This window comes from Lutra lutra, chromosome 4, assembly GCF_902655055.1.
Source record: "Lutra lutra chromosome 4, mLutLut1.2, whole genome shotgun sequence".
NCBI lineage: Eukaryota > Metazoa > Chordata > Mammalia > Carnivora > Mustelidae > Lutra > Lutra lutra.
In genome coordinates this window covers 174,846,308-174,864,277 of record NC_062281.1, presented here as the reverse complement: position 1 = coordinate 174,864,277, position 17,970 = coordinate 174,846,308, and the positions used below count along the sequence as shown (strand labels likewise).

Here is a 17,970-nt window from a genome sequence, read left to right as displayed (position 1 = left end):
GTTAAGCAGCCTGATTATCTGGGGTAAAGAGAGAACTCATTGAATATTTGGGATAATAAGTAAAGCCTTTTAAGGACAATGCCTTAGAAATGAGGCTAAGGACACCTGGGTGGCTCAGCTGGTTAAGCATCTGACTCTTGATTTCAGCCCCACATTGGGCTCTGTACTCAGTGTGAAGTCTGCTTAGGATCCTCTCCCTCTGTTCCTCTCTCACTTGCTTGTGCTCTCTCTCATTCTTTTTCATTCTCTCTCTTTCTCTCAAATAAATAAAATAAATCTTTAAAAAGAAAAAAGTGAGGCTAAACGAGCCCTCACATAAAGGCTACTCTAGGCCATTCATAACAAAGTTACAAAATAAGCCCAAAGAGATCAAGATGATATTCAAGTAACTCAACTACTTGCCAAAACAATTTCAATACTCCTTAAAGGAAGACAACAAAATCCAGAAACTCAAAAATAAAACATTCAAAATGCCCCTCATACAATCGTTTAAGTTAACAGACGTATGAAGAAACAGAACATGACCCAAAACCACCAGGATAAAAAAGTTGCCAGAAATAGCAAATATGATAGCTAAGAAATAGCAAATATGATAGAAATGGCAGCGTAGGATTTTTAAAATAATTGTATTACAGTATTACATCAGAACTACGGAGAGAGTTAATTCTCCCACCTAAGGGAGGAGGAAAAAAAATGAAAAAAAAATAAGGGTGGAGGGGAAAAAATTGTATATAAAAAAGTTCACAGGGGCACCTGGGTGGCTCAGTGGGTTAAGCCTCTGCCTTCAGCTCAGATCATGATCTCAGGGTCTTGGGATCAAGCCCCACATCAGGCTCCCTGTTCAGTGGAGAGCCTTCTTCTTCCTCTCTCTCTCTCTGCCTGCCTCTCTGCCTACTTGTGATCTCTGTCTGTCATATAAATATATAAGATCTTAAAAAAAATAAGTTCACAGCCCTAAAGTAAAATATGTACACAATGAAGAAAAAAATGAAGCCTATTAAAAAGAACCCAATGGAAACAAGATGAAAATCTCACTAGATGTGAACAGCAAAAGAATAGATACTGCAGAAGAAAAGTTAAACATATGTAAAGATAGAGCAATAAAAGCAATGCAAACTGAAGCACCTAGAGAAGACGACTCAGAAGAAAAAAAGAAATGGAGCATCATAACCTGTAGGACAGCATCAGCGGTCTATCATCTGTGAAACTGGAGTTCCAGAAAGGGGAGAAAAGTATAGAAGAAATACCTAAGGCCTGAATTTTGTCCAATAAAATATGGCTTTATGAAAATTATAAATGCATAGACCCAAAGATCTCAAAAACTCCAAAAGAGTAAATAGAAAGAAAACAACACTAAAACACATTATAAATTGCTGAAAAAACGACAGAGAAACCCTTTAAGCAGACAGAGCAGTAAAGTACCTTATATGCAGGGAACTAGTTTAAGAATAACCACAGGCTTTGTGTCAGAAACAATGCAAGCCAAAAAAAAAAAAAAGACTAAGCAAATGTAAAACGACATCTTTGCTATGCTGAAAAAGTAAATGACTTAAATTTCTTAATTAAATAACTTAAAATTCCATCTTCAAAGAAGATATCCTTCATACATGAAAGCAAAATAAAAACTCTTTCAGACAAAAAAAAAAAAAAAAAAAGCCAAAGAATGGTTTGCAACCAGAGCTGCCCTACAGGAAATTTTAATAAAAGTTCTTTAGTTAGGGGCACCTGGGTGGCTCAGTCAGTTAAGCGTCTGCCTACAGCTCAGGTCATGATCTCAAAGTCCTGGGATCGAGCTCCAGCATCACATCCGGCTCCCTGCGCCCTGGGGAATCTGCTTCTCTCTCTCCTTCTGTCTCCCCCAGCTCATTCTCTCTCTCTCTCTCTCAAATAAATAAAATCTTTTTTTTTTAATTTCCTTAGGTTGAAAGAAAATGGTGGGACTTTCAGCTCCACATGTAAGGAGACTGAATGTCCCTTTTCCATCCCAAAAAAAAAAAAAAAAAAAAAGCTGAACAGACTAAAAGATCAACAACTTTTCTCAGACATAAAAGAGAAGAGGACATAGGGCAAACCACTGCCCCTGAGACTGGGGAGACAGACAGGCGTTAGAGGACATCACAGCTTCCCTGGTCAGAGATTCACAGGAGGTCACTGCTATGGAAACCAGTGCCTGGGTAGGAAGAGCTGAACCATAATGAATTGCTGGCAGCTCAATGTGGACAACCCCGAGAATTAAAATCTACAGGGGAACCCTACTGTAGGAGGGCACCCACACTTTTGTGAGTCTTACCTCCAGGTGCTCAGTCCGGTTTCTCATGGTGAATACTAGATAAAAGTCCCCTCATGCTTCTGGCAGGGGGAGGGGGAGAAGGAATCATCTTGAAAGACACCAAAGAACTCTGTTAACAAAGCCCGGCCTCCCAAAAAACTAACCAGAGCTTCACCTGCCCCAGCAGCTGCTACAGAGCCTGGCATTGGGGGAATGGAAACACCCAGCTCCCTCCATTCTAGTTCTAGCCACCTTGTCCCACCCATGAGGGGAAAGAAAAACACAGAAACACTTATGAAGTTCAAGGTCTAGAGCCACAGGCTCACTCACAGACTGAGCCCTAACCATGAGACAAGAGAATATTCCCCTCCCCCCACACCTTGCCACCACTTTACTAAAGACCTATTTATAGCAGTTCCTTTTACCCAATACATCACATTGGAGTGTCAAGAAAAAAATGCAAGGTGTGCTAAAAAAAAAAAAAAAAAAGCAAAAGCGATATTTTAAAGAGACAGAACCTGCATCAGAACAAGACATGGCAGGGATACTGGAATTCCCTGACCAGGAATTGAAAACAGTTCTGAGGACAATGCTGAGGGCTCTAACGGATAAAGTAGACAGCACACAAGAGCAGGTAGGTGGTATAAGCAGAGAGAGAGAGAAATCCTAAAAGAAGACCAAAAGGAAATGCTAGAGATCAAAAACACTGAAATGAGATGTCTCAGGTGGGCTTGTCCATAGACTGGACACAGATAAGGAAAATGGAAACAAATGAAACCTGAGATTTACCAAATGAAGAGCACTGGAAATGGTAAATACGTGAATAAATATAAAAGATATTTTTCTCAGGCACATGGGTGGCTCAGTGGGTTAAGCCTCTGCCTTCAGCTCAGGTCATGATCCCAGGGTGCTGGGATCGAGCCCCACATCGGCCTCTCTGCTTCGAGGGGAGCCAGTTCCCCCTCTCTCTGCCTGCCTCTCTGCTTACTTGTGATCTCTGTCTGTCAAATAAATAAAATCTTTTTTAAAAAAAAGATATTTTTCTCATTTTTAGAATTTCCTGAAAAGGCAACCCTTTAAAGCCAAAAGTGATATTTATTGCAGGATCTAGAACATGGCAAAGTAAAGACAGGAAGAGGAAGGGTGGGAGGAATGGCAGAAGGGCAGGTGTACTGCTGTAAGGTCCCTCCATGACCTGTAATGTGCTGTAATATTATTTGGAGACAGACCAGACTATGTTCAAGTCCCATATTGTAAACCAGAGAGGAACCTTTAAAAAGTACCTCCAAAAAATAAGAACTAATAAGACAATAGAAAAACCCTCACAAAAGGCTTGCTGAAAGACCAGGGGTCTGGTGATGTGGTCACAGAAGGCTTGTGAGCAGAGTGTGAGGGCATGGCTTCATGGATTGGGGGAGGGGAGAAACCCACAATTCAGTGTTGTTTTGTTTGTCTGGTTACTGCCTAGTGCCCACTTCATGCCGCCCCCTCTGTATTCTCATCCTTGATGAGGCCTTTGCTCAGCAGAACACACACAGCAGGTCAAACCCTGTAACTAGAGATGGTGTTTGGAATAGGTGTCATTTCTCCTGAGAAATGAAAAAAAGAAAAATCTACCTCCATGATATATTTTTGTTAGCATGGCTCAGAGAAAGCAGGGCCCTGTCTATTTATGAAAAGCAGCATGTTAAGTACTTCTAGTCTTCAGAACCAGGTTAAGTTCAGTAACTAAATGAATCTGGCACTCTTATTGGTTGGGACTCTATGACGGCATGTGTCTACCACTTGCCTTTATAAGGACCTTAGCAGGATCCCTGGGTGGTTCAGTCGGTTAAGCATCTGCCTTCAGCTCAGGTCGATCCCAGGGGCCTGGGATCAAGCCCTCCATTGGGCTCCCTGTTCAGTGGGGAGTCTGCTTGAGTGTCTCCCTCTTTCTTCCCCCCAATCACCCCCCTTAGCTTGTGTGCTTCCCCTCTCTCTCTCTCTCTCCCAATTCTCTCTCAAATAGGTAAATTTTTTAAAAAATCTTACAAGGGTCTTAGCAAGATGTACCCATTATGCTTGGATTTGGGGTAGATTCCCATCCATCATTGCTCTGACACGTGGCAGCTGCTCCACACAAGGTCAGATGTAATGCTAAATCCAAAACCACACAGGAAAGAGTTCAGTTCCCAAGGAAACAGTGAAAACTTAACAATGTAAAATTATAGCGTCAAATTAGCCCTAATTCCCAGTAACAAATGGAGGCCCCTCCCAACATTCATAAAATGAATCAGAGAAGCTTTTGGTATTACCAAATTGTTTTAATGGCCTTACAGATGTGGTGAATCAGAATGAAACATCTCCACTCCACAACTCATCTTTTTTTTTTTCTAGATCGAGGTGAAATTCTTATTTTCAAAGTAGAGTTTTAAGAGTCCATATTCCTTAAGCCCCCACTCACAAGATTGTTCACTAATTTCGGCTGTTAGCGATCTTTTCAGTCTTGTACACAAAGGTCGGCAGGGTCAATTGTGAGTCAAATTCCTCAGATGCTCTTCAAACCAAATTTGACCTTCTCAACGTTGTCTGCGCCAGGAAAATATGGAGTGGAATTCGTAGATTTCACAAGGGCCTGTTGCTTTCCTTACCATACTAGATAGACAGGAGCCATTGGGATTGGGTTTTAAAAGATGAGTTGGAAAAGTGAAAACATTTTTCGGCCTGAGTTTCTCAACAGTGAAGACGCAGAAGAAGGTAGAGCGAAACCATGATCACACTGACAGTAGACTGGAGGGCGCAGACGCCAGACTTACTGCCAGTCATGGTGGCGGTGGTGGCGGGCGGCGTGGTTTCGTCAGCCTGTGAAAAAATCTCCAGCTGAGCCAAGAGCAGCGCCAGAAACAGCAGCCCAAGCTGAAGCCTGATCAACAACCCTCTTCCCATGGTCCTTCTGTCGCGCTCTGTGTGCCGGCCCCAGGAATGAAGGACCGTGAGCTCCAGGTGACTGCAGGCAAAATGGCAAGGGCGGTGGGAGCAGGACCTTACCTACCCGGGAGCGCCGGGAGCGTCACAATGCCCCCTGAGTTGAAGCGCCAGGACAGACCAACCGCCGCCCGCCAGAGTCACAATGTCAATGCCTGCCCCGCCCTCGGGTTCCCTGCCCCACTGGCCAGGGCGCCTCACAATGGCCCCTGCGTCCTGCACAGATGTTCTTGAGGCGAGGGCTCCACTCGTCCTCCCCCCACCCCGCCTGCCCATTACCTAGCTTTCAAAAGGAAACCTCTAGAACTTCTTAAGAGCCCCTGAGCTCCATTACTTAGAAATCTAAGGTTCCCGCTGTCTGTCTTCCAAAGGACACTATTTTCCCCCATCCTTAAAAAAGGCACATAATTGTTGTTGAAGGTTAGTAGTTCCGAGTATGGCACAAGGTTTGTACCCAGAGTAAATCGCTATTTGGTGTGTTTTTATACAGTCTGTATACACGCTTTCCCACAGGAGAGCTTTCCTACCCAGAATTTTGGCTCAATATGTAGAATGACCAATTTTCCTGTCATTTATAATCTTAAAAAAAAATAGTTTCTTAAGAAGATTGCACATTAAAAAAAAAAAAGAAGAAGATTGCACATTGAACTGTCTTTTGAGTGTGCCCAGTTTTAATCCCCATCTTGTTTGGTTTTTATTCTTCTGGATTTCTAGAGAAGAAAACACATTATGGTGTTAGTCTTGGTTGTTTCTTGGTGATAAGATTTTTCTATCTTCCCACTTTTCCATACTGGGTTTCCTACGGAGGTTGAACTAGTAATTTGTGGGGGAAGGGGGAGATTTTTTTTGTTTTGTTTTCTTGCAGAATGCGGTAGATGGAACTCAAGCTAGAATAAAGTGAAAGTTACTTTAAAAAAAAGAAAAGACTATGGGGTGCCTGGGTGGCTCAGTGGGTTAAGCGTCTGCCTTCAGCTCAGGTCATAATCCTAGGGTCCTAGGATGGAGCCCTGCATTGGGCTCCCTGCTCAGCGGTGAGACTGCTGCTCCCTCTCCCTCTGCCTGCCTCTCTGCCTACTTGTGCTCTCTCTCTCTCTATCAAGTAAATAAAATCTTTTTTTTTTTTTAAGATTTTATTTATTTGTCAGAGAGAGAGGAGAGCGAGCGAGCACAGGCAGACAGAATGGCAGGCAGAGGGAGAAGCAGGCTCCCCGCCAAACAAGGAGCCCGATGTGGGACTCGATCCCAGGACGCTGGGATCATGACCTGAGCCGAAGGCAGCTGCTTAACCAACTGAGCCACCCAGGCGTCCCAAGTAAATAAAATCTTAAAAAGAAAAATAAGGCCACCTCTCCTTTAAAAAAAAAAAAAAAAACTATAAAGAGTTGACAGTGAAAATTTAAAAAATAATAGAGATCCATGGTTCATAAAGGGCACTTTGAGTCTGAATGGGAAATGATCCTCCCTATAGGACTGGAGTGGGGAAAAAACAATCTATACGCTGTTTGAAATTTGGGGCATGACTTGTAATAAGAAATTTAACAAGTTTTTTAAACTTTTGGCTTAGATTCTCTTATCAGCTTGAAGAGAAAGTTTAAAGTCATTCAATGCCCTGTCCATCCTTGGTTTTCAAGAATTTGAATATTTTCTTTACATTCCAGAAATTAACGTAAATATTTTCTTTACATTGCAGAAAATTAAAACCTCCTCCTCGATTTTCCTAAGTCCCTGCTTCCTGTCTCTTCGAGAACCTGAGTCTCTTTTACTGAACCTTTAGGGGACAGCCTGAGGAATTCTCTTATTGAACCCACACAAACTGGATTCCCTCGAGCTCACTTAATTTTTTCCGAAAGTGATACAGAGATAGCGGTGAGCACCCTTCAAGCACCATCAGGATGAAACTGAAACGTGGACGGATGATGCCGGCCGCCAGTCCTCCCAGTTCCGTGTCACCCCCAGCCCATGGGAGTCCGCAGTCCAGCCTAGGTGTGGCCAGAGCTCGGGCTGACTCACAGCCCCGCCACCCTCCGCTGGCTCCTGATGCCCAGCAGTGTCCCCAGGCTGCTGAGGGCAGGATCCGGGCTGGGTCCCCACCCTTCCCTGGACCCAGATCCTGGGGACAGAGCAGGTTTCTGTCTCAGCTTGGGGAGTAGTAGGAGCCCACTGGGAGCAAGGAGGGCTCTCTGCTCCCAGGTTACTCGGGGAACTGGGAATTCCCACTGTCCCTGGGGTATTCAGAGCAGGAAACAGGGGTGATGAGGGGCCGTGGAGCCAGGTCACATAGGGCCAGGCTGGAGGGGCTCTGGGGAGCAAGGGTGCTCGGGAAGGGCTTCCAGGGGCTGCTCCGTGGGCCCCAGGGAGCATCCAGGACTGTAAGTGGGAGAAGTTGACAGCATGAAGGTTCCCCGGAGCCCTGACAGCATCTCCCTGCCCTCGCAGTGCTCAACCAGTCCCACGTCCCCAGAGAGGACAGGTCAGCTGCTCCCCCAAGAGCACTCAGCCACCACATCCCTCTCTCACAGCACCTGCAGGAAGGACCCGTGGACAGTCTCTCTGCTCTGCTTCTCTGGGGCTGGAGTGTGACCACCAACCTCCATGGGAGCTGCAGGCCTGTGAGAAGGAAACGCACGCAGTCCCCTCCCCCATGGCAGGAGGGCCCACCCCATGACCTGTCACTCGAGACCACATGAAGCTCCTTTGTGCCCGTCCTCCTTAGAAGCTGCCCCATGTGCCCGGGGTCCCATTCCACGCATGTCAGGGAAGACCCCAAAGGTGGCCCCTTCTAGAAGGGTCCCAACTCCACCCCAATCAGGGAGAGCCCGGACGCTGCCCCTCCAAGAGGCAGACCCAGACCTGAGTCTAAGGGGAGCAACCCTTAGAGCCATCTGGTTCAATCTTTCCCCCATTTTTCAGAGGGGAAACTGAGGCCCAAAAAGGAGAGTGGTTTCTTAGGGAGCAACTGCAATCTGGGGATAAGAGGTCTCTTTTTCTCTCCTCCTCTCCCTGCTCCACCACTTTCCTCTCTGCTTTCTTCCTGCAGTCTGTGTCTGGGTCTTGCCTAACATTACACAGGGAACCATATTGTATTGTGATCAGAAGGCCTTAGGAGTCCAGCAGACCTGGTTCAAATCCCAGCCCCACCACCTCCTGGCCATACCATCCGACTGGGGTCTCTGAACCTCTCAGAGCTTCAGCCTCTCCCTGGAAATGGGGTGAGTCCAAGAGCCTGCTTGATAGGAGTCAGGGGAGGATTAAGCGAAGGAATGTGGAGAAAAGCATGTGCCTGATCTGCCCTTGTGGACAGAGCTGGGGCAAGGGAAGAGACACATAGACCATCAGAACAGAGCCAGAACCAGGCCTCCTGACCCCTCTTCCTCAGTTACCATGATGATGAAGCAACGATGGAAGAGCCACTATGGGCTGGGCTCATCTTAGGTTGTGCTTAAAGGACAAGGGAATGTGATTGTGGGGATGTCTGGACTCTGGGTATTCTGGCCAAAAAAGCAAAGCACTGCGGGCTCAATGCTTACCAGTCAGAGGTTTCTGTAAGATCAGCTTCTGGAGGGACGGGAAGCAGCATCTGGAGCTCTGTGCCGCATGGCCAGGCTTTGGCTAGGAATGAATCCTTTTCTGCCCTGAGTGTGGGGACAGTCCTCCAGCAGCCAGCCACTCAGCTCCGGCGAAGCCTGACCCAGGGACAGCCAGCCCGTCCCCTGTGGCCATGTTCTGGGGGACCAGCGGGATGAAGAACAAAAGAGGTGAGTGGTCTTGGGTGGCTAAAGAAGACCTCTCGGAAGAGGGGACATTTGAGCTGAGACAGTGACAGACTCTCAGGGCTGGTTCCCCAGCTCAGTGAGACCACCTGGAATCCTCCCAAAGTCAGGGGGTGACATTTTCAGATGACAGGAGCACAGCAGGGCAGACACAGTGCTGCATCAGCCGCAGAGCCGAGAGGCTGTCAGGAGTGGTGGGGTCTAAGCCCACAACCCAGGGGAGGTCGGTCCAGAGGGCGTTGCAGCCCATGGCCCCCCCACACCCAAGGCAGTCAGATCTCCTGATTTGGGGGGGAGGAAATCTGATTTCTATGGGTGAGATCCCAATATTTAAACATTGGTCCTCCGCCTCCACCCCTTCCTTTCTCTCCCACCTTCCTTTCTTCTCTACTGTGCAGTGTTTATTTCCAGAAATCTGACCAAGCCTCTGCAATTCACATTTCGGAATTCGAAGAGTGTTTATTTCTCTTTCCCGGAGCGAGGCTGCGGGGTGAGGTTTCCCAGGGCTGGTGCCTGCCCTTCTGGAGGTGAAGCCCCACCGCAGCACCCGAGTTTGTGAGCCCATCACAGCCTCTGATATTTACTGAGTGTCTCCTCTGCCCCAGGCCTTCTCAGGAATGATCAGTTCCGTGCGTTTCCGAGCGCTGGGAGGCGATGCCTCCATCTGCACCAGGCTGATGAAGAAATCAAGTCTCTGAGAAGTTCAGAAATAAGTCTGTGGCCACCCAGCAAGTAAGGGGTGGAACGGGGACAAAGATTCCTATCTCTGCCCCAAAGTCTATTTTTCCCCTATACCAGTGAATCTCAACCAGGGGGGAATTCTGCCCCCACTCCAGGGGACTTTTGGCAAATTCTAGAGATATTTTCCATTGTTGTGACTCAGGGATGCCCTCCTCATGTAGGAAATAGAGGTCAGGAATGCTGCAAATATCCTCTAATGCATAGGACAGCCCACCCCCCAAAAAGAATAATCTAACCTGAATGTTAATAGGGCTGAGTCTGAGAAACCCTGCCCTAAGGGTCAAGGTCTGTGAGCTTAGTGGAGCCCTGAAGGAGGTGCAGCATTTGGGCAGAAGAAGAACACACAAGGGGGTCACTCCCTCCTTTCGAGGAAAAATAGGCATAAGGTTAGGAACAGCGCATGTTTGAGGTCCTGGTCGGTGGGGCTGCAGTGGAAAGTTCAGGTCTGGGAACAGGAAGGGACCAGCTCAGCCATGGAGACACTGCCAGCCTGTGTGGGTCAGAGCTTTTTAGCTGAACTCTGCTCATTGCAGCTGAGCTTAAAGGGAAATGTGCTGGCTCTGGTATCTGAAAATGGACAGGCAGGGATGGGAACAGAATCTGACTCCAAAGAAAAAAAAAAAAGAAAAAAAAAGTACCAAACAGACAAAAGAAAACAATATTCCTGAGTCAGCACATACCTCGAGCTTGCAAGCATCAGACACTGTTCCAAGCATTCTCCGTGACTGATCTCATTTATCCTCACAAAACCCTTTGGGTGGATATTATTATTTCCTGTTTGTAGATGAGGGAAATAAGGTTCAGGGATGTTAAGTAACATGCCTGGGATCACACAGCTAGTAGTAGGTGGCAGATGCCGGATTTGGGCTCCAGTTCCTCATCAGGGCCCAGGACGCTGAGTAGCTTCCCCAGGTAGGAAATGAGACACCGTCAGATGTCACGGGGTTGCCTAAAGTCAGAGCTGGACTTTAGAATGGCTCTGTGGCAGTGCGGGGGCAGATCAAGGGGGAGGGGAAGGACTGGGCAGGATCTGGGCAGGCGCCTGGGAGCACCTTACTCTGCAGGACAGTTGATGGGGGCCGGGGGGGGGTGACCCAAGTGGGATGCTCAGTACAATTCCCTGGACCCCTGAGCCCCTGGCCCTGCGATGGGGAACAGTGGTAGTGCAGGTGCAGTGCAGGGCAGGGCTCCCAGATGATGGAGGGCGGGGCTCCGGAGGTGGCGTTTGCTGCATTTTCCAGCTCATCCCCCTCACTTTGGGCAGATGGAAACTAGCCCTGTAAGTCATCCATCTTCTGCTGCTCAGAGGGAGGGAGAGGGGACGGCACCTGGTGGCGCCAATGGCAGTGGCGGTTCTTCCCCTGGTGGGTTCCCAGGATAGCAGGCTGTCATTCCTTCTCATTACTGTGCACCAGCAACTTCTGGAATCTCGCATCCCTGGGGCCACTTGCCATGATGTCCCTTTCCTTCATCTCGGATGGACTCAGCCTCACTGACGGGCTTGGTTGTTTTATCCCGTCTCCTAAGATCCAAAACCTCCAGCAGCTCCCATCTCCCACCTCTGTCTTCACCACCCAGGGCTGGATTCCCACCTTCCACGGAGGCTCCTCCCCACCGCTGACCTGGGCCATGAACCTGTGCTGCCCTGCCCGCTCTGGCCCTTGCCAAGCCTTCGACCTCAGTGAGCTGCCTGGTTTGCCTGGTTAAAGACGGGTGCTGTTCTGTGAGCCTACTTCTCTCCCTCCCACTTCTTTTCCTTCCCTCCCTCCCTCCCTCCTTCCATCCTTCCTTTCCTCCTTCCCTCCTTCCTTCTCTCCCTCCTTCCTGCCTTCCTCCCATCCTTCCCTCCCTCCCTCCCACACCCACACCAGCAAACACTGAGTGGGCCCCACGTTGTGCTGCTCCCTGAGGAACACATGAACAGGACAGACCAAGGCCAGCCTCATGGGGCTCACAGTCCAGCTGTACCCACAGAAGACACAGTGAGCACGCCAGGGCTCCTCCCCTTCCCTTCTGAACCCGCTCCTCCTTTTGTCCCCATTTCAGTGATGGCTCTACCGCACACCACCCACCTGGGCCCCCAGGCCCGACACCTAGGGTCACCTTCACTCCTCCCCCTACTGAAATCTATCATGAAGGCCTGTGAGGCCTAAATTAACTGTGAGGCCTGAATTCCCCTAAAAGCTGCCCTCCCCACTTCCCTGCAGGTGTCCCCCACCATCTCCTGCTCAGCTGGGCTTGCCCCCTCCTGGTTTCCTGGCTCCAGCCTTTCCCTCTCCAGGGCTAGAGGACTCCTCCTAATTCAGATCTGACTGTATGGTTAGGACCCTTTACCAGACACCATAAGTCACAAGCTCCCCCATCAGGCCCAGGGACCACTACTGTTCAGTTTCCGCTCCCTCCCCAGACCCAGCTCTGGCCTCCATCCTGTGACAGGAATCGCTCGCTCCGTTGACCCCCGGAGGTTCCAGAGTAAATCAGGCCCTTGGCCCGATGTGTCTCCTCTTCTTCCTGTTCACCTCCGAGTGTCTCCCTCAACACTCAGCGCAGGCATCAACCGCTCTGGCACGACTTTGTGGATCCATGGCTGGGTTAGACCCTCACGGAGCACTCACACACTGCCCCAGGGCTCAGCTCTGACACTGCGCAGCAAGCAGCGTCCCTGCAGTGAGGGAACCCCAGACTCCTTCCACCCCAAGACACCCCCTACCCCATGGTTCAGGTCAGAGGGCATCTTCCAGCTGCAGAGGGGACAGGGAGAAGGCACACCTGCTTCTTAATCCCCTCGGCCAGGAGGCGACACTCACATCACTTCTCCCAATGCCCGACCTAGATTCAAGGAGGGCCAGGAAATGTCGTCGTCCAGCCCACCGTCCCCCCATAACCTCTGCTGCCTCTCTCTCTCTCCACTGCCTTTCATCCGCGTAGTCACCCCACATGCCCGGTGACACTACCGCCGCACTCACCACCATCGTTCACCTCGTCACATCGCTGTGAGGACCTGGAGGAGCGGGGAGGGTGTTCAGCAGTCCAGGCAGATAGGGGTTCAAATCCCGGCCCTGCCCCTTGGCGACTGTGTGGACTGGGCAGGTCCCATCCCCCTTCCCCAGCCTCAGGCTGTGCGTCTGTAAGTGGGAGTCCTGAGGCCCAGCTCACAGGGCTGCCACAGGGCTCTGCCATGGCACCTGCTGGACAGTGGTCAGCACAGGGCCTGGACCTTCACTTAATGGGAGCAGCTGTGGTGGGGGGACTGGTCCCCTGGGGGGAGGGGCAGGAGGGCGCCGGGGAAGCACATGGGCTCAAAATATGGCCTTTCTAGCTGGTCTTCCATGAGACAAGTTTCAAAATTTGATTCAAAAACAAGCAGAAAGAATCCACGGAGAGGGGAATGCATTAGGACAGGTGATGCGGGAGGGAACAGAGCCTGTGTGTCTGCAAAGACGTGGCTTGTGTCGCTCCCAGAAGGAAGTCCCCTAATACAGCAGCCCCGGACACTGAGATGTGGAGGTGAGGGGGCCCGGCTCCCGGGTGGAAAGATGGCAGCAGCGACGGGGCTGGTGTGGCGGTCATAGTGCTCAGGACACCGCCCCAGGAAGACGGTCTCATGGTGATGGTGGGGAGCCTGGTGACCTGCCAAGTCACCTGCCAGGTGACCCTGGGCACACCACTCAAGGACTCCAAGCCCCTCTTCTCACCCGCCTCCAGCAGCCACACTCAGGCCCAGGCTCCCAGACCTCCCCATCACTGGGGCAGAAAGCAAAGGGCCACAGAATGGCTAGGGGCGGTGCAGAGAAGGGGCACCAGGATTTAGGGACATGGCAAGCACCTGGAGGTGGCTGGCGGCTTCACTTCCATAGGCATTAGCTACAGGTGCACTGTGCCCCATCCCCCTTGGGAGCCCTCAGGCCCCAGGGCTCACCTCTGACCTTGACTCCAGCAAGCAGCCTCCCACCAGGTGGTGACCAGGGCCCAGGGTAGCCCCTTCCTGCCTCACAGGAGCTGATGATCCCTACACAGGAGGGCAAGGCTGTGGGGTGGCTTGGTGGCACAATGGGGGAGGGTGTGGTGTAGCAGACTCACAGTTCTGCAGGGGTCACCCTGTATTTCTCCCCATGGGCTGCTCATCTATTCCTCCCAGCAAACCCACATTATCCCCATTCTGCAGATAAGGAAACTGAGGCTGGGGAGGGCAAGGGATGTGCCTAGTCACCCTGCAGGAGCATGAGGATGCAGGTCTCCCACTTCCACCACCTGGTTCCAAAGCCTGCACCTCGTTTTGCCCCACCCTGGAGCTCCTTGTGAGCGGGCCTCTGCACTCCAGCCTGTGTGCTCCTCGAGGTCAGCGGCTCTGCCTCCTTCACCCCTGCATGCCTGTTGTGCGGGTTCCCAAGCTCCAGAGCCACTGTGACAGCCACTTCCCATCAGGAAGCAGTCTGGCTCTATAAGAACATACGAGAGCTCAGGAGCCGTGACCTATAGCAGTGTAACAACTGGAGGGGCTGAGACCCGGGATCCCCCTGGAGGTCACCATTTTGTCAAAAACAATGAGTCTGTGTTAGGCGTTGACTCTGTCAGTTCATCCCAGCATTCATGGATGGTGTTGGGGCGGCAGGGCTTTGATGGAGAGCAAGTCTGGTTTCCTGCACAGTTATCTCCCAGGAGGGCAAAAGGGATTCATTGGACAGCCTCATGGGATCATGAGGCTGCTAGAGAACACCACCTCTGTTCGCTCAAATTCATGTGCTCTGTGCTTTGGGTCCCTGAGTGAGCCAGGCATCGAGGAGGATGTGTGCTGTGTCCTGGGCTGGTACAGGCTGGCTGGCTGACCTCGAATCAGCCTAGGACCTCAGGAGCAATAGAACAGAGGCTATAAACAGATCTGTCGATCCAGGGAGGGTGGAGAAGAGGATGGCAGCACCGACGGCTGTTTATGGATCAGTTGCTCAAATGCTACAGACCATGGGAAACCCCTTTGACTCTGTGAACCTCACTTTCCTCGTGTGCAGCCTCTACCTCCCAAGTTGTTAAGAGGCTTAATGAGATGGTGTGCATGACTCTGTATAGTGCCTGGTGGGTGGCAAGCACCCAGTAAATACCAGCTTTTATTATTGTGGTTGATGTCAACATGGTCCATATCTAAATGCTTTTCATGATTCCACTAGTCCCTGAATTTCCTGATTCTACTGGTTCCAGGACTTTCAGGACTCATTATCAGAGATGACAAAAACTCCATCAGTGTGGATATGGCACCCTCAGGATCAAAGCTGTCTAAACTTGTGGGCTGGTCTCACTAGCTTAGTGTATTCCGGAGCTAATGTTTATAAGCAGAGAGCCAACTTAAAGCAAGAAAAGAATCACATCAAAGTCAAGGCTGAGAAGTTCACAGGAGCAGAAAGGAGGCCTGGGAGAAGGAGGCAAAAAAAGTAAGATGAATGGATCCATCTTCTTCCTCCTTCTGCTACCACCCCCTGCCTCGATTCCCAGAAACACTATAGCAGAGCCTGCCTAATACCTCTCAATATATGTTCATCTTCTTTGATAACAGAACGTGAAATGTCAGGGGTTACCGGACTTCAAATAATAAAAGACTACATTTCCCAGCTTTCCCTACAGCAAGGTAAGGTCATATGACCACGTTCTACCAATTGCCTATGAGAAGAAGTCAAGGGCATTCACGCTAGCCCTGTGTGCACATGAAACTTCCAGGTTGTACCCTTGAAGGGAAGGGCCCTCTATGACCTGTCCTTCTGCTCCTCTTCTTGCTGAAACGTGGACGTGGAGGTGAAGCATATCTGATCAACGGATGGGATTAACAGTTTTGAAGGGCAAAGCAGCAAAATTGAAAGCACTTGGTCTCCAGCAGAGTGGAGCCATCACATGAGCCCCTGATAGCTTCCACCAGCAATTTACTAAGAAATAATACACTTCTGTCTTAATTATTGATGCACTGAGCTTTGTTAACCATATCATAACATGTTGATCACAGCACTGAGCAGCATTGCACAGTGGCTGAGCTCTCCCAGGAAAAGCTATGCCAGGGTCCCGGGTACCAGTGTCCTCTTCCTGCAACATGAACTACCCCAAAATGTCATTAAAACAACAATCTTTTATTTAATTCACATTGCAGAGGGTCAACGATTCCGGCTAGGCTCAGCAGGGCCGTCGTCTCCTTCTGCGGGTTGGCCGGGGTCTGGCTGTCTTCAAGAGAGGACAGGGGCCACCACGGTTCCTCATCCTCAGCGGATTAGCCCAGGCTCATTCTCAGAGTGGAGGCAGGGTTCTGACCACTGGAACAGGCAGGAGGGCATGTAGTCATGGACGGTTTCCACGGCGTCCTATTGGCTCCACCTCCTCCCGGTGGGAGGAGCCATCCACACCCTCAGGACCGCCTCCTTGCGGTCCTCTGGTCCCCTTGATGCTACTGTCCTGACTTCTCCAGTGTTCTGTCTTTCCTGCTTGACTCTGAGCTCCATGAAGACAGAATCACTGTTTCCTTTACCACGGTCTCACCAGCGCCTCACCCAGAGCCAGACTTAAAAAAATGGGCACTCAGTATAGGTTTGCGAGCGAATGAATGAATGCGTGAATGAATGAACGCATGATGAATGAATGAATGAACCCATGAATGAATGCCTCCCGCACTGTGGACACACACAATGGGCTGGGTGGGCCGATGTTCAGGAACTTCCCGTCATGCATTGGTCCTTCCCTCTCCTGCAAAGGTGTGTGGGGTCCTCTGCCTGAGCTGGAGCTCCAGCCGCGTCCTGTCTCTGTGCCCTTGGGCAAGGACCTCCACCCGCATTGTGCCTTGGTACTTCATCTGTAATATACGGCTGTCATGAGGAGTGGGGGGAAGTAACTTGGATGAAGCACGTGACACCCAGCCTGGGACAAAGGGAGCACCAATCGTGTTAGTTATCATTAGTGTTAAGAAGGACTCGGAGCCTGGGCATGTCCTCCTCCAGTCAGGAGTCTCCCGGGACTGACGTGAAATATTCACCCCAAAGGAATGTGGGTCTCCTTTGGAGATGCCCCTCCCACATACCCCAAAGATTTCCCACCCTCAGCCATTCACAACTGCCTCAGATTTGGACTCTGCCATCCACAGAGCAGGAGAAGGAAGGAGAATTTATTGTACCACCAATGGGATGACAGTTATGAACGGCAGGCTCTCCCGCCACCACCCATCACAGCCATGGGGAGAACACTGGGGCGGGCTGCTCAGGGGCCGAGTCCTCCTCCCTGCAGGGCCCGCTCTGCCCTCAGCCCCAGCCTGGTGGAGTCATCAAATAAATCCAACATTTAGAAAAGGGGGGTGGGATGGGGGACTTCAGCAGACAGTTCCCTGAAATGTAATGGTAATAAAAGAGAAAAATGGACCAGCTTGCTCCAGATAACCAGCGCCAGAGAAGTAATTTCTCTGCCCTGAGTCAGGATGCCGGTGGCAGAGGCACCTGCCCAGGTAATTCATCAGCCTCAAATTAATGGATTCCTCATGAGTCACCAGCAGCTGTCTCCATCCAGGGTTCTCAGAACACCCCTATTTAGATTTTATCAAGACTGTTTTTCTCTCTTCTCCCTGATCAGGGAGGCAGGCACCATACTGGGGGGCATAATTGAATACTGATTTACCATCAATGACCCAGAGTATAAAAACACTCCATTCAAGGGAACCAACTGTTTCCAACTGTCTGAAACCTCCCTGGGGCCTCAGTTTCCCCATGAATCACTGAACTACTGGTGTTAAACCAGGCACATGAGAGCCCAGTTTTGCATTCATGAGGGAAAAGCCTGCATTATGTAGGAAGTGCCTCAATTTCCTCAATTGTTAAATGGGACTAAGGGCACGGGAAGAAGGGGACTCTTACTTTATTGCTTGAAATCTTTTTAAATAAACATATATTGTTGTTGTATTTGGACTGACAAAATAAAGCACCATGAAAACATAAATTGAAGGTGGGAGTCCACACCTCGTCAGTTTACAGCAGAGTTGAACTAGGTGGGATGCAGGACAGCCCACACATGGCCACAGCCCACAGCCAGTACACACTGAGCCCCTGACGCATGTCATTGCCAGGCTGCTCCGTTACTGTTGCTGGTGATGGTTGTCGCTGTTAGAGATCAGGGTTCTTGGCAGGTGTTGACTGTGTGACTTTGAACAGAGAGGATAACCTCTCTGATTCATCTATAAAATGAAACACTGCTTTCCTGCCTAGAGCCAAACAG

General features: G+C 50.1%; 1 long non-coding RNA gene across 1 annotated transcript; it reads left to right on the top strand.

Moving 5' to 3' along the window:
- Positions 1 to 7,907: 7,907 nt before the first annotated feature.
- On the top strand, positions 7,908 to 15,821 carry LOC125098735 (uncharacterized). Its single transcript, XR_007126936.1, has 3 exons — positions 7,908 to 8,988; positions 9,609 to 9,735; positions 14,907 to 15,821. It is a non-coding gene; the product is annotated as an uncharacterized LOC125098735 (long non-coding RNA).
- Positions 15,822 to 17,970: the final 2,149 nt, after the last annotated feature.